General features: G+C 41.8%; 1 pseudogene; it reads right to left on the bottom strand.

Annotated features, from left to right (window-relative positions):
* Positions 1–1,425: 1,425 nt before the first annotated feature.
* Positions 1,426–20,778, bottom strand: part of LOC138353145 (carboxypeptidase N subunit 2-like) — an 88,936-nt pseudogene continuing 69,583 nt past the window's right edge.

Below are 20,778 nucleotides of genomic sequence, written 5' to 3'. Positions count from 1 at the left end.
TAATGATCAAAGAGAACATGCATTACTCATTTCCCGTCGTATAAAGGCAGGGAACACGTACTCTTCCTAAGTATCTTAACTCAATTATCTTTATTCTCCCTTTTGCCTTCTTGTATATGACGGAATTAATTTATTTCCATCACTCTACATGTTCATAATTCTCATCATTATCCCTTTTCCAACTTTCGTGAGAGAGGGAGGCATTATCATCATCCCATACCAGCGTCCCTCGTCACTATAGACAGGGCAGAAATATTACTCTTCATTCAAGACCAAAAGATCACATTCACTTCAAACATCTACTACTTTCGGGCTATTCATGCCCATGCAGCCACCTCTTGTGGTGGCTTAATCTTCATCAATCGATTGATTGATTGATGAAGATTAAGCCACCCATAAGGTGGCACGGGCATGAATAGCCCGTAAGTGGTGGCCCATTTGAGCCATTACCAGTATCAATAGATGATACGGGAGATCTGTGGAGGTGCGACTGCACCCTGCGTGACGGGAGATGTCTCCCGTGTTCATCAATCAATCAACTCTTCATTTAGAGGGCTGTATACACTGAAAGGTGTAAACTCTATGGGTGTACTTGAAGCAGGAGCCGGTCGGCCGAGCGGACAGCACGCTGGACTTGTGATCCTGTGGTCCCGGGTTCGATGCCGGGCGCCGGCGAGAAACAATGGGCAGAGTTTCTTTCACCCTATGCCCCTGTTACCTAGCAGTAAAATAGGTATCTGGGTGTTAGTCAGCTGTCACGGGCTGCTTCCTGGGGGTGGAGGCCTAGTCGAGGACCGGGCCGCGGGGACACTAAAGCCCCGAAATCATCTCAAGATAACCTCAAGATAACTCTACTCTTGGATCACGTTCAAGGGTCAGAAAGTTAGCATGGAATACAAATTTGAGTATTTACATATTTCTTTTTTGCTGTATTTACAGGTAAATTATTTTGATTATTAGTTATTTTATTGTTATTACTAACAGTTGTAATAATGGTAAAATATATAATAGTTGAAATGGGAATAATGGTATGAGTATAAATAGTAATCATAGTGGTAGAAGAGGTAGTAGTAGTATTAGTAGTAGTAGTAGTAGATTTCGTAGAAGTAGTATGATTAAAAGTAACTGAATTCCTAGTTTTGGTAATAGTTGCAGTAGTAGAAGTAGTAACAATACTACTACTACTAGTAGTAATAGTATTAGTAGCGACAATAAAAGTAGCCTAACAAGCATTAGTAGTGGAGGTAGAAGAACTATCAGTTGTGACTGAAGTAGAGGTAGAAGTAGAACTTATATCTGTACTTGAAGCGAAAGTAGAAGGACTAATAGGCATAATTTTTGCATCCATTTTACTAACAACAACAACCTCATATAACACTTCAGCACGAGGCATATAAATATTAGGCATAAATAAAATACCACCACTGAAGCATAATCATACTTTAATGACGAGAAAAAAAAATGAAATATTTGCATGTAATGTACAAAAGTTGTCAATTCAAATTCCCTTTTTTTTTAAAGTGAGTGTAAAGGCATATTCACCCCCAACGATTTTTTTTTTTTTTGATCATGTGACTCAGGTATGGAATCTTTTTAATGACAGGTGCATACTGATGGCCACCCTCCCCCCCCCCCCTCCCAAAATCCCCAAATTGAAGCAAGCATTTTTATTGTTTCTTATGAACCTAAAAGTGTGCAAGTCAATTATTAGTATTATTAATAGTATTATGGATTAGGAAAATGTTTGTCTTAGTACATACTGATACGAAATCTGCGGCCTTTTGCACGCCAACCAACAACAGTTGTGGTTTTTGTGGGTGATCGTGTGTGTGTGTGGTGTGTGTGTGTGTGTGTGTGTGTGTGTGTGTGTGTGTGTGTGTGTGTGTGTGTGTGTGTGTATGTGTGTGTGTGTGTGTGTGTGTGTGTGTGTGTGTGTGTGTGTGTGTGTGTGTGTGTGTGTGTGTGCTTGCGTATGTGTGTGTGTGCGTTTGAGTGTGTACGTTTGAGTGTGTGTGTGTGTGCGTTTGAGTGTGTACGTTTGAGTGTGTGTGTGTGTGTGTGTGTGTGTGTGTGTGTGTGTGTGTGTGTGTGTGTGTGTGTGTGTGTGTGTGTGTGTGTGTGTGTGTGTTCTTGCGTATGTGTGTGTGTGCGTTTGAGTGTGTACGTTTGAGTGTGTGTGTGTGTGCGTTTGAGTGTGTACGTTTGAGTGTGTGTGTGTGTGCGTTTGAGTGTGTACGTTTGAGTGTGTGTGTGTGTGCGTTTGAGTGTGTACGTTTGAGTGTGTGTGTGTGTGTGTGTGTGTGTGTGTGTGTGTGTGTGTGTGTGTGTGTGTGTGTGTGTGTGTGTGTGTGTGTGTGTGTGTGTGTGTGTGCTTGCGTATATGTGAGTTTGAGTGTGCGTACATGTGTGTGTGGTGTGTGTGCGTGTGTGTGTGTAACAGCTGGGGTGGCCAAGAGCTGTCTCACCCCAGCTGCGGCGACGAAGTGCTCTGTCTAACGCTCGGTCCGAGCAAAGAGGAACTGCGATGTGATTTATTTTTTATTTTTTATTTTATTATACAATATCATGCACAAGAGAAACAAACTGGCTTATAACAGTAACTATACTCTATTCAAATGAATGTGTAGAACGTCACAGGTGTATAGTAATAATAATAATAAAGCTTCCTTATGAAAAGCTGATAAGTGAATAACCACAAAGTTCCAAAATCCACATAACCATCGTACCAAAGTCACCAAATAACGTGTCACACTACAAAGGTTCACGGTAGAGAGTGTTCAACAAAAGAACGCGGGGGCGTTCTCCTCGTTATCAAATTATGTTATCGTAGATTCCCTCCTGTTCACCGTTAAAGTTATATTGACTAGGCCTGTTGTAGATATGACTGAGCGTGAACACTCCGGAGTCACTGGGGGGAAGATGGCGTCCCAGGCTCCTGCTGGTCTGCGTCGGGTTCACTTTCCCTCCTCCTCCAGGCTCCTTCGTGGATCCTGCGTAAGGATTCTGGTCCAGAAACTCGCAGGAGTAATATCCGGAATCCTTGGAGGACTTGTGTGCCGTGCCGTTGGTAGCGAGCTTGGGCCTGGCGTGGGGCTCGGCGTAGATGTGGGAGTTGTGGCGTCGTGGAGTGGCGCCTGGTGGAGGGGAGGGCGGCAGGTAGTGAGAAACTCGTTGGCTGCCATTTTTGCTACTGCTACTGCTGCTGCTACGGCTGCTGGGTGCGCCACCCCCTACACCACCGTTCTCGATTGGAAGAGTCCCCGTGAGCCCCTCGTGAGTGGCTCTCGTTGGGGATTTGAGCGAGGAGAAATAGTTTTCTATGTCATTTCTTCCATTTTGGGGATGTCTCGTGGTCCGGTTTTTATTGTCCTCGACTGAGGCAACGGACTTGAGGGCCTTCGCTCTTTCAATAAGCTCGTCATGGAGACCAGAAGGCGGTGGCTGATCTCCACCGAGCTCCTGTCAAATGACCGTCACAGGAATGTGCTGGACGCCGCGCAGAGAGTGGAATGTGTACTCTTCGTCCTCCACCTGCTTCTGGTATTCAGGATCCTTCCAGGTGGCCACGATCTTTTCCGGCCAGTTGTCGTGGACCATCGCCTTCATCTTTCTGCAGTTCTTGTAATAAAGAATACCAAAAGCCACTATGAGGAGGATGAGGGCCATTGAGGCGGCGGCACAAGAGGCCAAGATCACCACGTTATTGTAGCACTCGAGGTCATATTCTGAGAGTCCGGAGAGGCTCCTGCCCCTCAGAACCTCAGGGCCCGCGCACGATATCTCCTCGATTTTAAGCGAGAGACTATTGTTCAAACTCGCCTCCTGCAACCACTTTATGGAACAATTGCACTCAAGGCTATTGTCCCGCAGATCAAGTGACTGGAGGCTGGTGGAACTAACAAGGGAGCGATCAAACCCTCTCAGGCCATTACCCCTGAGAACCAAATGTCGAAGACCAGTAAGAGGTTTAAAAACGTCACGGTGGAGTGCAGTTAATTGAGGGTTGAAGCTGAGCACGAGGGACGTAAGTTTGCTGAGGCTAGAGAACGCCCCACTGTCAATAAAGGTCAGGTTTTCACACCGTGATATGTGCAGACTCCTAAGATTTACCAAGTGAGAGAAGGGACCGAAGGGTAATGTAGTCAGAGGATTTATACCTATATCCAGCTCCTCTAGGCCTTTGATGGCCGGCAGGACATGGCTTGGCACTTCACTAAAGGCATTGTCTTTGAGGCCCAGAAGTCTTAGGGACTCCAGCCCACTGAAAGCCTTCTCCTGGATGCGACGCACTTTGTTATTGCTTAGTTTCAAGTTAACCAAACCCTTCAGACTCTTGAAAGCGAAGTCTTGAATGGTTGTGATTTGATTTGAACACAAATCTAAATCCTGAAGCTCTCTAAGAGGCTCAAGTACCACACTAGAAATGTCCTTAAGCTCATTCTTACACAGATTAAGTACTTTCAGTCCACGTAGCTTCATAAAGGTATTGGCTGTCAGATTTTTAATGCGATTGTTTGACAAATCTAGGGATTTCAGCTTGCCAAGAGAACTAAAAGCATTATTTTCCAAAGTTTCTATGTAATTGTCACTCAGGTCCAGATTAGAGAGCTTCGAAAGTCCAAGAAACGCTCTGCTCTGAATTCTGGAGACCTTGTTATTATTAATCACAAGTGTGGTGAGCGATCTCTGTGAGGCAAAGTTCTGTGAGCCGAGCGACACTACCTCGTTATGAGACAAATCCAGATACTGAAGCTCGTCGTAAAAAATGAGTCCTTCTAGGATGGTTTTGATCCTATTGTGGCTCAGATTGAGTTCCAGAGTCTTGGGATGGAGCAGGATTGGGATGACATCGAGGTCGGCGTTTGTACACTGGACACGCAGCCCCACGTCGTCGCAGGAGCACCCCCGGGGACAGAAGGCACCGACGGGGCTCAGAAGGGTGACCATGAGTACTAATGCCACGGAGTGTAGCCCGTGCATCACCGAGGACCAGGCTGGCGGGGACGCCCACGCCCTAGACCCGCCGCCTGCAGCTGGTCTGACCGGTCCAGAGCCGGTTGGCCCTCCACCGGCACTGTTTTGTACCCTCGAGGCGCCGTGAACCACAACCGGTGCTTTCTTCTCCTTCTGCACCTTTCAGGAGAAGTCAGTAGAGCAGGTGAGTCCTCGTCAGGCTGGCTCTTGTGGCTACGATTCTTTCCTGATTTTATCCCATCTCTTCTGTTGCAGATGTCGGCATTGTGGCCTTTGTTACGAGTCTTGGAACGAGTCCAGGGAAGTGCGAAAGAAGAGTTAGTTTCGCAAGGTTTTACAGCTTGCCTGACCATCTCTGAGCCGCTTGATGAATCGCGAGACGAGAACATTGCCGAAAGCCCAAACTTAGCGAAGAGTTTTCTTCTGCTTTGAGCATGATCTGTAATGGGCTTTCGGTGCAGCTCTCTCGGGCCGTGTGTTGAAGGAATGGACGGGAAATTGCTTTCACAGTCTCCTGTGCCCGGGATGTCCTCCCACGGTGCCTCATCATTAACGGGAGGTTGCGTGTCAAGCAGCAGAGGTGCCGTATCGGGTTCCATCGTCGCCAGCTGCCACCCTGGCCTCACATTTGCTGCCAGGGCGCCGCGGCGTCAGGCGGTCCGACGACCTCAAGCGTCGCACACAAGGTCATCTCTCTGCCCTGGACTCGGCGCTCTGGGGGCGACCCCACGACCACTCTCCTGTGGATGAAGAAAACAAATGATTAACATACATAAACCAGCTGGGATTATCGAGGTCGCTCTTGGTCAGAGACTGACCACGACGGAAAAGACAATTGTCTAACTCCCGATATGTTAACAACAAAGCTTAATTAATTCTCAATTAAGTAAATAAATCTGCGATAACTTTACCAAATATTAACGAATACATCAATAGAAAACGACTCACCTAACATGCTAAACTTAAACACAGTGTCTGCATTATTTGATCTCTCTCAAACAAACATAATAGTTTCTCATCTAAAACAATAATGTTACAACCAACTTCTGTCTCATCTCCCACCCTCACCAGTCCCCCGTCCTCCTGCATTACCGCCATTTAAACACCCCGTCAGATTATAACTTTTCCAAGTTTCTAGGCCAGCATAGTAACTCTGCTAAATTGAATTCGCACCGCGAGTCAAACTTGTCCCCAGAATACTGCATGTCGCCTCAATGTCATTTTGCACAAGATGCAGCAAGCCAATCCACGCAAGTGACTCCCGACTGATCGCTAGGAGAGATAGCCCTTGTTCTCACACTGGAGTTGGGAGTTATATCACGCCTTTGGAGACAGGAAGAGAGGGAGGGTGGGGAGAGAGAGAGAGAGAGAGAGAGAGAGAGAGAGAGAGAGAGAGAGAGAGAGAGAGAGAGAGAGAGAGAGAGAGAGAGAGAGAGAGAGAGAGAGAGAGAGAGAGGTACAGACAGACAGACATAGATAGGAGGAAATTTATATTTCGTCCAAAATATAATCTTTTTCTCTCTAAAAATCAATCACGGGGATTAGTCAGCCGCTGAAAATACACATCTGGAATGAAACGAGTCACTGGGGCGAAAGGCTCGGGGCAAAGGCTTCGGAATGAATATTTGGAACGAAGCCCATCGGAATGAGTCCGCTGGAATATAATGTAGTTTTGGTTGGGGAAGTAGGTTGGCGGCACCACTCTTCCATTATGGAAGAGATGTCTCTCTTCTCAAGGAAGAGATGGAACAGCTGGTGTCAGATGACACTGGATGATGACACTAACACTATGCTGGCATGTACCTTCACCTACATTACACAACATGATATGTGCGCGTTTTGCACATATTTCAAACATTTTGTGTTTTGTGATTCAATGTTTTGTACATATATATAAAAGTTACATTTTTGAAACAAATATATATATAAACAAATATTCAATTCAAGTGTTTATACATTATTTATAAAATATGAATTCATAAATAATGAAATGTGTAAATAAATGTACAAGAACATAACAGCTCATGACAGCAACTAATTATGGAAACAAATTCAGTGGTAATGGAACTTTATCCCAAAAATTTATTGTGAGGTCGAAAAACACCCACACACAGGCGCGAGGTCTTAAAGCCGCACTTGCCAGAGGAAAATATACAGTATAGCACGTATTAACTTGTACCATAAGACATAATATCGCAAGCAAACAAACAGGTGTCCAAGGGGATATATATATATTTATATATATATTCAGTGAAGATCCACAAGATCTTCTCTGAGTACTCTTTATTTTCTTCTCCGAGGCTATGGGTCCCTACACTTGCACCAGAGGTGGTACCCCTTCTAGGTTTTAATATATATATATATATATATATATATATATATATATATATATATATATATATATATATATATATATATATAAATATATATATATATATATATATATATATATATATATATAAATATATATATATATATATATATATATATATATATATATATATATATATATATATATATATATATATACTACATCGCTACATCTTTGATAATAAAATATATTCTGAGAAGACTTCAAAACATTATCACCAGGAAATACTGGAAACACCCACAAACGGATACACACACACACAAAAAAAGGGTCACCAATATAACTTTGTGACGAGGACTAATTGAAGTACAAAGTGAAAAATTCATTTTGCACAAAGGGAACTCTGTTTCGCTAAACCCTTTCAGACTCTGACTCTCATTCACCTGTATATGTGTGTCCGCTCTCACCTATATATATATATATATATACACCTGTTGGTCGAGCTTTAGCACTTGGGCCCCCTAGTCCTTTCATTTGTCAATCGTTTGATGAAATGGCTTCCATCCCTTGGTCTTTAGCGTTCAGATATGACCCCCTCGTTCGTCTATGGCAATAGCATTCAACGATGTCCTCCTATTCGCTGTCTTTCTCTCTATCTCTCTCTTTCTCTCTTCGTCTTTTTTTCTCTCTCTTTCTCTTACTCCACGAAATTACTTCATGAGAGCTGTGGGTACCTGAAAATTTTTTGAGAGTCGGGTTTACTACAAATAATGTTGGGGTGAGGATTTTCTACCTGGGGGGTTAATGAGCTGTCTACCTGCCAGACCATTCGTTGAGATTATGGGGCGGGAGCGAAGAGGTACCAATGGGCGACATGTAATAAAGATCTCTGGCAAGGGGGGGGGGGTTAATGGGAAACAGGAGAGACATTAGCTAGAAAGGTAGAAACAGTTCAAAATCCAGATGTAAACATTCCTCAGGATCAATGGGAGGACCTCTGTCATGCCGCCGGCTTCCTGTCCCCGACGAGACCACTAGAGACAAGATGTTCCCTTCATGTAAATTCAGGTAAAGACATAAAAGACCCAAGCCTGATTCAATAAGTACTGAGTTTACGCTGGAGACTTAATATAATGTTGATAGTCTATCTTGTAACTGAAAGACTAATATCATGACCCAATATCAGCAGGATTTGAATCACAGGATCAAGATATATTACCCCATCAAGACCACTAAATGAATGGGTGACCATTGGTGGACTAAAGCTATGTGAGGATGGTAACTATATTGGAAACTGTACAGAAAGATGATTGGATAACAATGTGAGGGATGCATAGGGAAGAGGAGAGTGAATGGAACAGATCGACAGGTGGAAAGGGGTGTGAAGGTGCATTGGAGATGGGAAAGGAAGATCTTGCTGAAGAGCTTAAAGCTCATAAGGTGTGGTTCAATCCTATAACAGGACTCAGTAGCAGAAGTATGCTAGGAGGATTGAGTAGCATAATCCTTCTACTCAATCCTGCTAGCATACTCCTACCTACTGAGAAGTTTCTCTTCTACTTCTACTCATACTTACGCTAGCAGGACTCAGTAACACCACTATGCTAGCAGAACTCAGAAAAAGAGTGTCATCAGACTCAAGAGATTAGTCTAAGCAATCTAGCTTGCAAGATTGCAAGCTAGCAATACTCGGGAGAGTAAGTAAGCTAGCAGAACTCAGGAGCCCTAGTGTGTGCGTTCTCATATGTGTGTACATAAACAAACATGTGTTTTAAAAACATTCATACAAATATGTACGTAAGTTTGAACACACACATATACACACACAAGCAACCAGGAGGACAATTTTCCATATCCATAATGACAATAAGCGTAATAATAATAACAATATTACCCTTTCACTCCCAAAAAAGCCCCCCACCGCTTCCAAATTCCCTTCCGCCCCCCCCCCAAAAATACTAGCTGGTTTCAAACATAAACAAAAGCCCATGTGCCAAGTGTATGCGGCGGCGGTGCCACACTTCCAGGTTTTATGAGTCGGCGTCGCTGCTGCCGTAAAAGTGGTGTGTGTGTGTGTGAGTGTGTGTGTGTGTGTGTGTGTGTGTGTGTGTGTGTGTGTGTGTGTGTGTGTGTGTGTGTGTGTGTGTGTGTGTGTGTGTGTGTACTGGGGGACGCGGCTGGCCCAGCAGATTGTAGCGGAGGCTGAGTTAGGAACGAGGGGAAAGCCGAGAGGGGGATGGAGAAGGGGAGATGGGGGGTCGGCCTTAACTTGAGCGAACGAGAGGAGGAGGAAGACAGGGGTGAATGAGAGGGGAAGGATGGTGGTGGGGGGGGGCTTGAGGGAGGGAAAGAGGGGTAAGGAAGGAATGGGGGAGGGAGGAGAAGAGATGAAGAGGGGAGTAGGGGAGGGGTGAGGTGGGGATATTTGGATGGATGGGGAAGTAGGAAGAATGTTGTGAAGAGACTGAGTTAGGGCTAGTCAAGGTCCTTTATTTACGATCAGTTAGGGAAGGTTAGTGTAGAGGGGAAAATATTTGGCATGATTGGGGGAAAATAAACAGAAAACAGCTGATAAAGCAATGAAAAGTGGGAATATCATGAGGTTATCTTGAGATGATTTCGGGGCTTTAGTGTCCCCGCGGCCCGGTCCTCGACCAGGCCTCCACCCCCAGAAAGCAGCCCGTGACAGCTGAGTAACACCCAGGTACCTATTTACTGCTAGGTAACAGGGGAAACTTTGCCCATTGTTTCTCGCCGGCGCCTGGGATCGAACCCAGGATCACAGGATCACAAGTCCAGTGTACTGTCCGCTCGGCCGACCGGGAATGGAGGAAAAAGAAAGAAGAACTGTTGATATCTTCTTATGGTGAGGAGGTACGGAAGGAGCGGTGATGAAAGAAGAGGTGGAAGCAGAAGAGGGGGATGGAAGAAAAAGCAGAATAGGGTAGAAAATATATGAAGAGTAAGCACTGAAGAGGAACGAAGAAAATGGATCGGAAGTATCTGTGTGGCTGGGTGTTTATAGCCCAAAGTGTGTGGGTGATGGGTGAGGCGTGAGGAACGAGAAGAGAGAGAGAGAGAGAGAGAGAGAGAGAGAGAGAGAGAGAGAGAGAGAGAGAGAGAGAGAGAGAGAGAGAGAGAGAGAGAGAGAGAGAGAGAGAGAGGTCAGACTGAGAGAAAGGAGGTGAGACAGAGAGAGAGAAATTTGTATACTATGATTCTCAATATTATCATTGTCATTACAGTCATATTCTCTCCCCTCTAAGGGTAAGATTAATTAGGAAAATTATTGAATTTTAAAATGAAACTGCGAACAATTGCTGTTATCCTACATCAGCTCATTTGTAGCCTGCCCCCTAAGAGCCATTTATTCCATGAGATTATTATTTGTATACGTTTGGATCCAAACAATAGTCTCATGAACACAAAACAAACACAATAAAACACAGGCAAACAATACAATAAAACACAAATTTTATTGAGTTTGTTTGCATGGTTAAAAGATATCCAAGGAAGGATGAGCTCCTTTGTGGTAAGACATATGTAATCAGCCATTTGTGGCTACCTATTTAAACTGGTCATTTGTATAGTTAGCCGTTTGAGACTAGCCATATATATTTCAGAGATTATATATGATCGAGATGTCCGTAATCTTCTGGATTTTGAATGTTTCATTATATATTGTAAAGGGCATATTTAGTAGCGAATTTTTCAGAGTGAGCAGCAACTAACAGGGGACATAGAGGAGTACATACAACAAACAGTTCATTGTACGTTTCTAAGTATCTAATGCCCGCTGGATTGTTTCAAGCGAAGGTTAGACATATAAATATGTGATTGTCTAAGATAAAACATAAATAGAAGCTGCCTTATATGGACTAATAGACCTTATGTAGTATCTTTTATTCTTAACATTCTCAAGAATAACATGAAGCAATTGACGAGTGTTTGATGCATTTCGATCTCTCATTCTCTGTTGTCATCATCATGGTTTCATTACTCATCATTACTCATCACTTCCCTGTTGTCACGCAATCATTTTCATAATCACAATCAATCCTCCCTCACAGTTCAATCCCATTTAGCACAATCATTGACGAATCATCATGCCAATGGCCATATTGTCATACTCATTAACTTAACACTGAGCTCATCTGTACACACATCTTCATATTGCTCATCACACTCACATCATGACACATACCTCTGCATCATGACATATCAACAAAATCATTGTGAAATCACCATCTAAATCACCACACCGTCCGCTCATTACAATACTCATCAGATGACGACATATCGACATTCATCACCTCATTACGAAACTCATCATTGAATCATCCTCTCATGGCAATATTCCCTCATATATATAAATATATATATATATATATATATATGCAAACAAGCCTGAATGGTCCCCAGGACTATATACAACTGAAAACTCACACCCCAGAAGTGACTCGAACCCATACTCCCACAACTGGTATGTACAGGGACGCCTTAATCCGCTTGACCATCACGACCGGACATAAGGAAGTGATAGCCGAGGCTATATGAACCACTTCCCCGCCGGCACTCGGATGGTAATCTTGGGCATAGCATTTTATCAAATCACCTCATTCTTTGGGGCACACGTGAGGAACACAAATGCAAACAAGCCTGAATAGAAAACTCACACCCCAGAAGTGACTCGAACCCATACTCCCACAACTGGTATGTACAGGGACGCCTTAATCCGCTTGACCATCACGACCGGACATAAGGAAGTGATAGCCGAGGCTATATGAACCACTTCCCCGCCGGCACTCGGATGGTAATCTTGGGCATAGCATTCAGGCTTGTTTGCATTTGTGTTCCTCACGTGTGCCCCAAAGAATGAGGTGATTTGATAAAATGCTATGCCCAAGATTACCATCCGAGTGCCGGCGGGGAAGTGGTTCATATAGCCTCGGCTATCACTTCCTTATGTCCGGTCGTGATGGTCAAGCGGATTAAGGCGTCCCTGTACATACCAGTTGTGGGAGTATGGGTTCGATTCACTTCTGGGGTGTGAGTTTTCATTCAGGCTTGTTTGCATTTGTGTTCCTCACGTGTGCCCCAAAGAATGAGGTGATTTGATAAAATGCTATGCCCAAGATTACCATCCGAGTGCCGGCGGGGAAGTGGTTCATATAGCCTCGGCTATCACTTCCTTATGTCCGGTCGTGATGGTCAAGCGGATTAAGGCGTCCCTGTACATACCAGTTGTGGGAGTATGGGTTCGAGTCACTTCTGGGGTGTGAGTTTTCAGTTATATATATATATATATATATATATATATATATATATATATATATATATATATATATATATATATATATATATATATCTGTGCTGGCTAGGGTTCGAGTCTCCTGGTGGGAAAGTGTTCTAAAGTTGTATATATATATATATATATATATATATATATATATATATATATATATATATATATATATATATATATATATATATATATATATATATATATATATATATATATTATATATATATATCAGTCGAAATCAACTGTCCGAATAAATTCCACATATACATTTTTAATCACGTAAAGTGGCCAATAAATACCCAGAAAAGCGCATATTTCCGGCGTCACAGGCACTAAGTAATGACCCCCTATACGCCACTGGTAAGTGTACGCATGGCCGCGATAATTAAGCTCTCGTTAATATTCATACAACATGCCATTTATTAGCATACTGTCAGCCATTGTTTATGCAAAGTACCTCACGATTTTTCGGTCATATAAATGCAAAATTTCTATCTATATATATATATTTTAATGCTATATTGTGAAATTTCATCTAATAATAATATATTATATATATATATATATATATATATATATATATATATATATATATATATATATATATATATATATATATATATATGTCGTACCTAGTAGCCAGAACTCACTTCTCAGCCTACTATGCAAGGCCCGATTTGCCTAATAAGCCTAGTTTTCATGAATTAATGTTTTTTCGACTACCTAACCTACCTAACCTAACCTAACCTAACGTTTTCTTCTACCTAACCTAACCTAACCTATAAAGATAGGTTAGGTTAGGTTAGGTAGGGTTGGTTAGGTTCGGTCATATATCTACATTAATTTTAACTCCAATAAAAAAAAATTGACCTCATACATAATGAAATGGGTAGCTTTATCATTTCATAAGAACAAAATTAGAGAAAATATATTAATTCAGTAAAACTTGGCTTATTAGGCAAATCAGGCCTTGCATAGTAGGCTGAGAAGTGAGTTCTGGCTACTAGGTACGACATATATATATATATATATATATATATATATATATATATATATATATATATATATATATATATATATATATATATATATATATATATATATATATATATATATATATATAATTTTGTGAGGGTACCACCTCTGGTGCCAATGTGGGGACCCATAGCCTCGGAGAAGAAAATAAAAAGTATTCAGAGGAGACCTTGTGGTTTCTCACTGAACACTAATATTATCTTCTCCTACCACCCCCATTCTTTTGTATGTACACATATATATTTACTTTATTTGAACTTTGTTACAAAAAAGGAGTTACATATGGGTTACAAAGATGGTTATATATATATATATATATATATATATATATATATATATATATATATATATATATATATATATATATATATATTCATATATATATATATATGATATATATATATATATATATGATATATATATATATATATATATATGATATATATATATACATATATATATATATATTCGATTGAAACTCAGTACTAAATGTACAACATTATCCCCCTATCAACCATCTCATATTCTAGCTGTCTATTATGTGGAAAGATCTTCCCTACAGTAAGTATCCATAGTCTGCTGAAGACACCGAGCAGGAGGCTCGAACCCTGTTATGCACTTGACCGCCGGCATAACGCACCAGCGAGCCTGCAGGCCAAACTTGCTCCTCCTCTCCATATACCCTGATATATGTCGCATATTTCTGGGGCAATGTTTGCCCTCCGTGACGTGTATTTCATATTGGTTTAGTTTCCGATATTGGAACGTAGCGGGTCGGGGGAGGGAGGCGACGAGGGTTGATGGAGAGGCTAGAGGAGGGGGGTAGGAAGGTGAGGGAATAGGGAGGGAGAGGTTGGGCAGGTAGGTGAGGGATGATAAGGGAGGGAGAATGAGAGGTGGGGGAGTGTGGGGTGGGGAGTGTGGGCGGACGGGTGTAATTTACGAGGAATAGGAGTAAAGAGATAAGAAGGGGAGTGGCAGAGTGAATAATGAGAGAGTAAGGGGAGTTTGGAGTCAGGGAGGGATGGGAACTCAGTGAGTTGGGAGTGAGGGAGGGGAAAGATGAGAGTAGTGAAGAGGGTGCGGTTAGGAATGAGAGAAAGAGAGGGAATGTAGTGAGAGAGAAAGAGAGGAGAAGAGAGGAGAGGGGGAAAGGCATACACCATAGATTTATGGAGCCCGATTTTTTTAATTAAATAGAGTGGTGTCGTGTTGTCGCCCTGATAATAATCAAATGCTCAGTCGACTCGCGCGAATTAATTTTTTTTGGGGGTGTTCAGATATCAACAATTTGCGACAGTTGCTGCGTTAATTTGTATATAGTGTTCCTGAATTATCTACAGCCAATCTGTGGACTCCAACAATTTCCGTATAGTTGGCCGAATTAGTGAAGGCTAATCGTCTCTGTGATATAGTAACTATTGTTGATAATGACAAACTTCAGCTAACTTTTGTTCATTGAAATATGCATCATTTTCCGTGATGGTGATGGGATGGGGGGAGAGGGGGAGGTATACTCCGCGATTGGGGGGGTATTTGAGGGCCGATGGTATACTCGGAAGGGTTTTCGAAGGTATGATTATACGAGGGTATAGGGGGGAGGGCAAACAAGGGTATACTCAGAGACTGAATATATTCTGAAATGGACTCGATGAAGGTGTTTACGGTGCTATACTCGGTAGCGGTGGGTATCCAAGTTATATTCAAAGTTACGGGTATGCGAAAGTATACTCGCAAGTGGGTGATATATCGTGGAAGCATTCCCGCCCAGGATCCTGAAAGGTACTTGTCTGTACCATCTTCTGTTTCACTCGTGGACTCACAAGCTATTTTCAGTTCCAATTATGCACACTTTAAATTGCAGCATAAAGCCAGGAGTCTTAATATGGATAATTATCCGGATTTCTTACAATCCTAGTTAGTTCCCTTCCTCGTTTCATCAAAAAATTTACATGACACCAGTAATAGACCAGATACATTTCAAATCAACTACCCATTGTCAGAGGCACAAGGGACGTGAGTACAAAACAACCAATTAGCAATATGTAGACCATGCAGGCATGCTGAGAGGTAATTACCATGTCGAGAGGACGAGGCAATCTGGTTCCTTCATTCTCATTGATCTTCTGGGGCGGAGGGCGAGGCCTATATTGGCCGTCCTCGAGTGATTGTGCTGATGGAATGATTAACCTAGATACAATCTCATATTCTAGACCCGAATGAGAGTATTTAATGCCTTGTGCATCTGCTTGGATGAAATGCATCACGTTGTGTTAAATATACATATCAACAGTGTATCGACTTTGTTAAAGAACTTGAATATATATTTTAGTCAATAGGATGGCTTGTATTTGCTCCCTACGTTAAATAAGATTATGAAAAAGAGTCCAAAGTTCTTAGGTTAGATTTACTTAAGCGAAATATCTTATTACAAATTTCTTAAAACCTGACAGCATTAAGGTGGGGTTCGATGTTTTACAAATTTAAATATTCTTCATATGCCGTGTAAAAACTATATATACCTTTAATGAGAAGTGGTAAGAAGAGTCCAACTACTTGGGCCGAACGGTAGAGCGACGGTCTCGCTTTCATGCAAGTCCGCGTTCAATCCCTGACCGTCCAAGTGGTTGTGCACCATTCCTCCCCTCCTTCCCATCCTACTTCCTTATCCTGACCCCTTCCAAGTGCTATATTATAGTAATATCTTGGCGCTTTTCCATAATCGCTCCCTTCCCTTCGAGCTCAGAGCCTCAGACTTGGGTACATTTTTGGATCTTATGACTGATCTTAATGTATGTGTTCTCAGTACGATTTTTTGTACCAAGAATAGGTGTAGAGCTTCACAAAGATCGCCTCAAAGAGTGGAGTTTTAACTATTTCTTTCGCCTTGCTACAGACAAGCTGGCGGTGGAGAGGGGAGAGAGTTGAGAGAGGAAAGAGTAGTCTAAGGCAGGTAAGGCAGACACCCAACCACACATCTAAATCAAGATAGTAACAACGTTTCGGTCCGTCCTGGACCGAACTGTAAGAGAATGGTCCAAGACGGACCGAAACGTCGTCACTGTCTTTATTTTAAGGATGTGAGGCTGTTAGATATCTAATTTTCATCCAGGATAGTACCTATATGAAAGTGCCTTTCTCCTTATATAGTGCCTCCAGGGAGAGTCACTATGAGGAGAAAACACTAAGCCAGTATGGCTAAACATATTAAGTCCTTTGCTACATTGTTATCATTAATAACAAAAGCGCCGGCCATGATAGCAAGAATAGCTATCATGGTCTCGTAATACCTGCAATAAAAGCATTATAATTCCCCGGTCTTAGTGTAAACCAATCCTCTTTAAAACAAACACACACAAAAAACACGCGTTTCTCTGCAGTATAAATTACCGCGTAATCTTGATCTAGTATTTATGCGGGTAATCTAAACTCCTCAATTATCGTTTAACCAATCGTTGGATTACCTCTTTGGCCTAAGAGAACGAGGGAACGAGGCCTTCCGTGATTACTTTGGTAGTTAATGTTGAAAGTTTGACGAGGGTAATCATTGGGAGGTTAATTTAGAGTTTTATAGAGATATTGATTTTAAAACTGAGCATCGGCCTACCTTTTTTTGCTATCTATTTCGCCGTTTAAGCGATTTGTATATTTGTTTTTTTTATATTTCACGTTGTAGAGAGAGAGAGAGAGAGAGAGAGAGAGAGAGAGAGAGAGAGAGAGAGAGAGAGAGAGAGAGAGAGAGACAGAGAGAGACAGAGAGAGAGAGAGAGAGAGAGAGAGAGAGAGAGAGAGAGAGAGAGAGAGAGAGGAGAGAGAGAGAGAGAGAGAGAGAGAGAGAGAGAGAGAGAGAGAGAGAGACAGAGAGAGACAGAGAGAGACAGAGAGAGAGAGAGAGAGAGAGAGAGAGAGAGAGAGAGAGAGAGAGAGAGAGAGAGAGAGAGAGAGAGAGAGAGAGAGAGAGAGGAGAGAGAGAGAGAGACAGAGAGAGACAGAGAGAGACAGAGAGAGACAGAGAGAGAGAGAGAGAGAGAGAGAGAGAGAGAGAGAGAGAGAGAGAGAGAGAGAGAGAGAGAGAGAGAGAGAGAGACAGAGAGAGACAGAGAGAGACAGAGAGAGACAGAGAGAGACAGAGAGAGAGAGAGAGAGAGAGAGAGAGAGAGAGAGAGAGAGAGAGAGAGAGAGAGAGAGAGAGAGAGAGAGAGAGAGAGAGAGAGAGAGAGAGAGAGAGAGAGGTTTTTGATCTGATATTGGCGCGAGAGGTTTCTATTTTGACATTGTAGGAGAGGATTGCTTACTCTATCTCTCCTTTATCTCCATCTCTCACGTTCCCTCTGCTGCGTATATCTCTCTTTCCCACCTCTTCAGTGGTCTCCACTGCCTCCTCTATCTCAATCATTCTCCCATCCTACCTGCATTCTTTTGTTGTATTCTCATTCCAATCTATATCTCCTTCTTTTCTACCTCCATCACTTTCCCTCTCCTCAGTTGCCCTTTTCTCCTCTACACTGCTTCATCTATTCCCTTACACTGCTCCTCCTCCTGCTCCTCTACCTCTTATTTTTCCTCCGTCTCCTCTTGTATGTTCCTCGTTTACCTCTGGGACTATAATCCCAGAACGCTGTCCACTCCAGCTGTGAGGACCGTGTGTGTGTACGTATATGTGTGTGTATCTGTGTCTGTGTGTGTGTCCCATTTCATCCCACCATTTTCGAATCGTCCTTGTCAATTTCCTTCTCACCTCTCTTACCTTTCTTCATCACCCTTCAGGCTTCTCAGTAGCCCACCCGTCTCTCAACTGAACAAGAAGAGGTTGGGAGCCATTGTTGTCCACTCAAATGTTTTGACTTGGTCTCCCCTCTGACGGATGGATTCCCGTTTTTTGTGGGGCCAGTTCGACCAGTGATTTAATACTCTTTTTCTGTGTGTCTCACAGACTGTCTGCCTGTCTGACAGTCTGTGTCAATTTTCTTTTTTATTTTATTTATGCATTCTTGCATATTTTTCTTTGTGTGACAGACTCTGACTCTCTGTTTGTTTGTCTGTCTGTCTTTCTTTGTCTCTGTCAGTCTGTCTAACTGCCTGTTTGCCTGTATGCCTGTTTTCCTATCTGTCTGCTTATCTGTCTGACTGCCTGTCTGTTCGTCTGTCTGTCTGACTGCCTGTCTGTTCGTCTGTCTGTCTACCTGTTTGACTGGATGAATTGACTGACTGTCTGCCTACCTTTCTTTGTCTCTGTCTGTCTTTCTCTCTCTCCCCCCTCTCCTCTCTCTCTCAATTAGTCTATATATTTTCCTTTTCTTCTCTCACTCTGCCTATCTCCCCTCTTCACCTTCCCCTCTCCTCCTTCCCCCCTCCTCCACCAATCCCAAACTACCCCACCATTCTCAACACAGATTAATTCAGCAATTAACCGTAATTCAGGTCATCAGTCATCGTGAAAAATTAGCCAGACAGAGAGAGAGAGAGAGAGAGAGAGAGACAGAGAGAGACAGAGCATAAATGAAGAACAAGTATATGATAAAGAAAGATATAAACAAGCGCTGATAATCACGCCAGCAAGTAATTGGTTCAAACCCTTTCTGTAATAGTAATCAGATTGCAATTACTCTGATTACCAAACGAACCCGAGGGATTGACAGATGTAATTCATTAACAGGAGCGGATGTATCAATCATATGCAATGATGAGTTTTAATCTGAATAGTCTACAAGGTGGTTTGTGCAGACTACCTGGTTCGAAATCGATTCGTAGGGTCGTGTTTCAGGGTAAGTCAGTGGAATAAGGCTTACGAGGGACTGTGGAAAGGGGAAAGCACTGAATATATATATATATATATATATATATATATATATATATATATATATATATATATATATATATATATATGTATATATATATGTATATATATATATATATATATATATATATATATATATATATATATATATATATATATATATATATATATATATATATATATATATGACAATGTCAGACCACGGAGGAAAATGAAACAGGAATTTCCTTAAGTACTTTCGTATATTAAATACATCTTCAGAAGGAATCAATTTAATATATTTCGTATTTAATATACGAAAGCACTTAAGGAAATTCCTGTTTCATTTTCCTCCGTGGTCTGACATTGTCACATTCTTAATCACGTGTTTATTTTCGTGATATACACACACATATATATATATATATATATATATATATATATATATATATATATATATATATATATATATATATATATATGTATGTATATATATAAGTAATATCTATTTGTATATATGACTAAATGTCCAAAATTTAGGACATTCAGAAATTTGGGCTAGCCTCAGCAAACTTTATAGGGAGAATAGTTTGAGGTATGTGACAATCGTATGCTGATCGGGAAAGGAAAAAAAATGATTGAAAAAAACAATGTTTTCAAACAATAACATCGACAGAGCACCCTGATGCAATTTTCAAGGCGTCTAGCGTGAAATATTTGGCGTGAATCCCGTAGACTTTTTATTGATTGACATAATATTTTCTGCTAGACCTATGTAATAGTTTCAGTGGTTCTTAAGAATACATTTTCTAAGAGAATGTGAAGAGGAGAAAAGAGAGGGAAGGAAGATGAGTGAGAACGAGGGGCGGAAGAAAGGGGGTTGAGGGGGGTTTAAAGAGATGGAGGATGAAAGGGTCAAGTGGGGGGGGGGGGATGGGAGCGAGAAGAGAGGGAAGAGAGGGAATTGCTTTCAAAACACACAGATGATTTATCACAAAATAGAATGATTATAGGTAAAAAAAATCAATTAGTATCAAAATACAAACTTAGCTATATTGCTTGTTGATGGACCTAAATGACTGCAAGTTACGGATGCGTCCATATCTTCATCTAAATAACAGAGCATCAAGGGTGACGTGAGGCCTATAATTGACACAGGAAGGAATGATGCCTATGTTATGCTACTAGATTATTGGCGTTAATAATTATAGATGCATGTGGTGAGAGCGATTATTGGATTGGATCTGTCACTAACGAGAGAGAGAGAGAGAGAGAGAGAGAGAGAGAGAGAGAGAGAGAGAGAGAGAGAGAGAGAGAGAGAGAGAGAGAGAGAGAGAGAGAGAGAGAGAGAGAGAGAGAGAGAGAGAGAGAGAGAGA

This window comes from Procambarus clarkii, chromosome 6 (genome assembly GCF_040958095.1).
Source record: "Procambarus clarkii isolate CNS0578487 chromosome 6, FALCON_Pclarkii_2.0, whole genome shotgun sequence".
Taxonomy (NCBI): domain Eukaryota; kingdom Metazoa; phylum Arthropoda; class Malacostraca; order Decapoda; family Cambaridae; genus Procambarus; species Procambarus clarkii.
The sequence above is the reverse complement of the archived record's forward strand: the minus strand, read 5'-3'. Positions and strand labels throughout refer to the sequence as shown.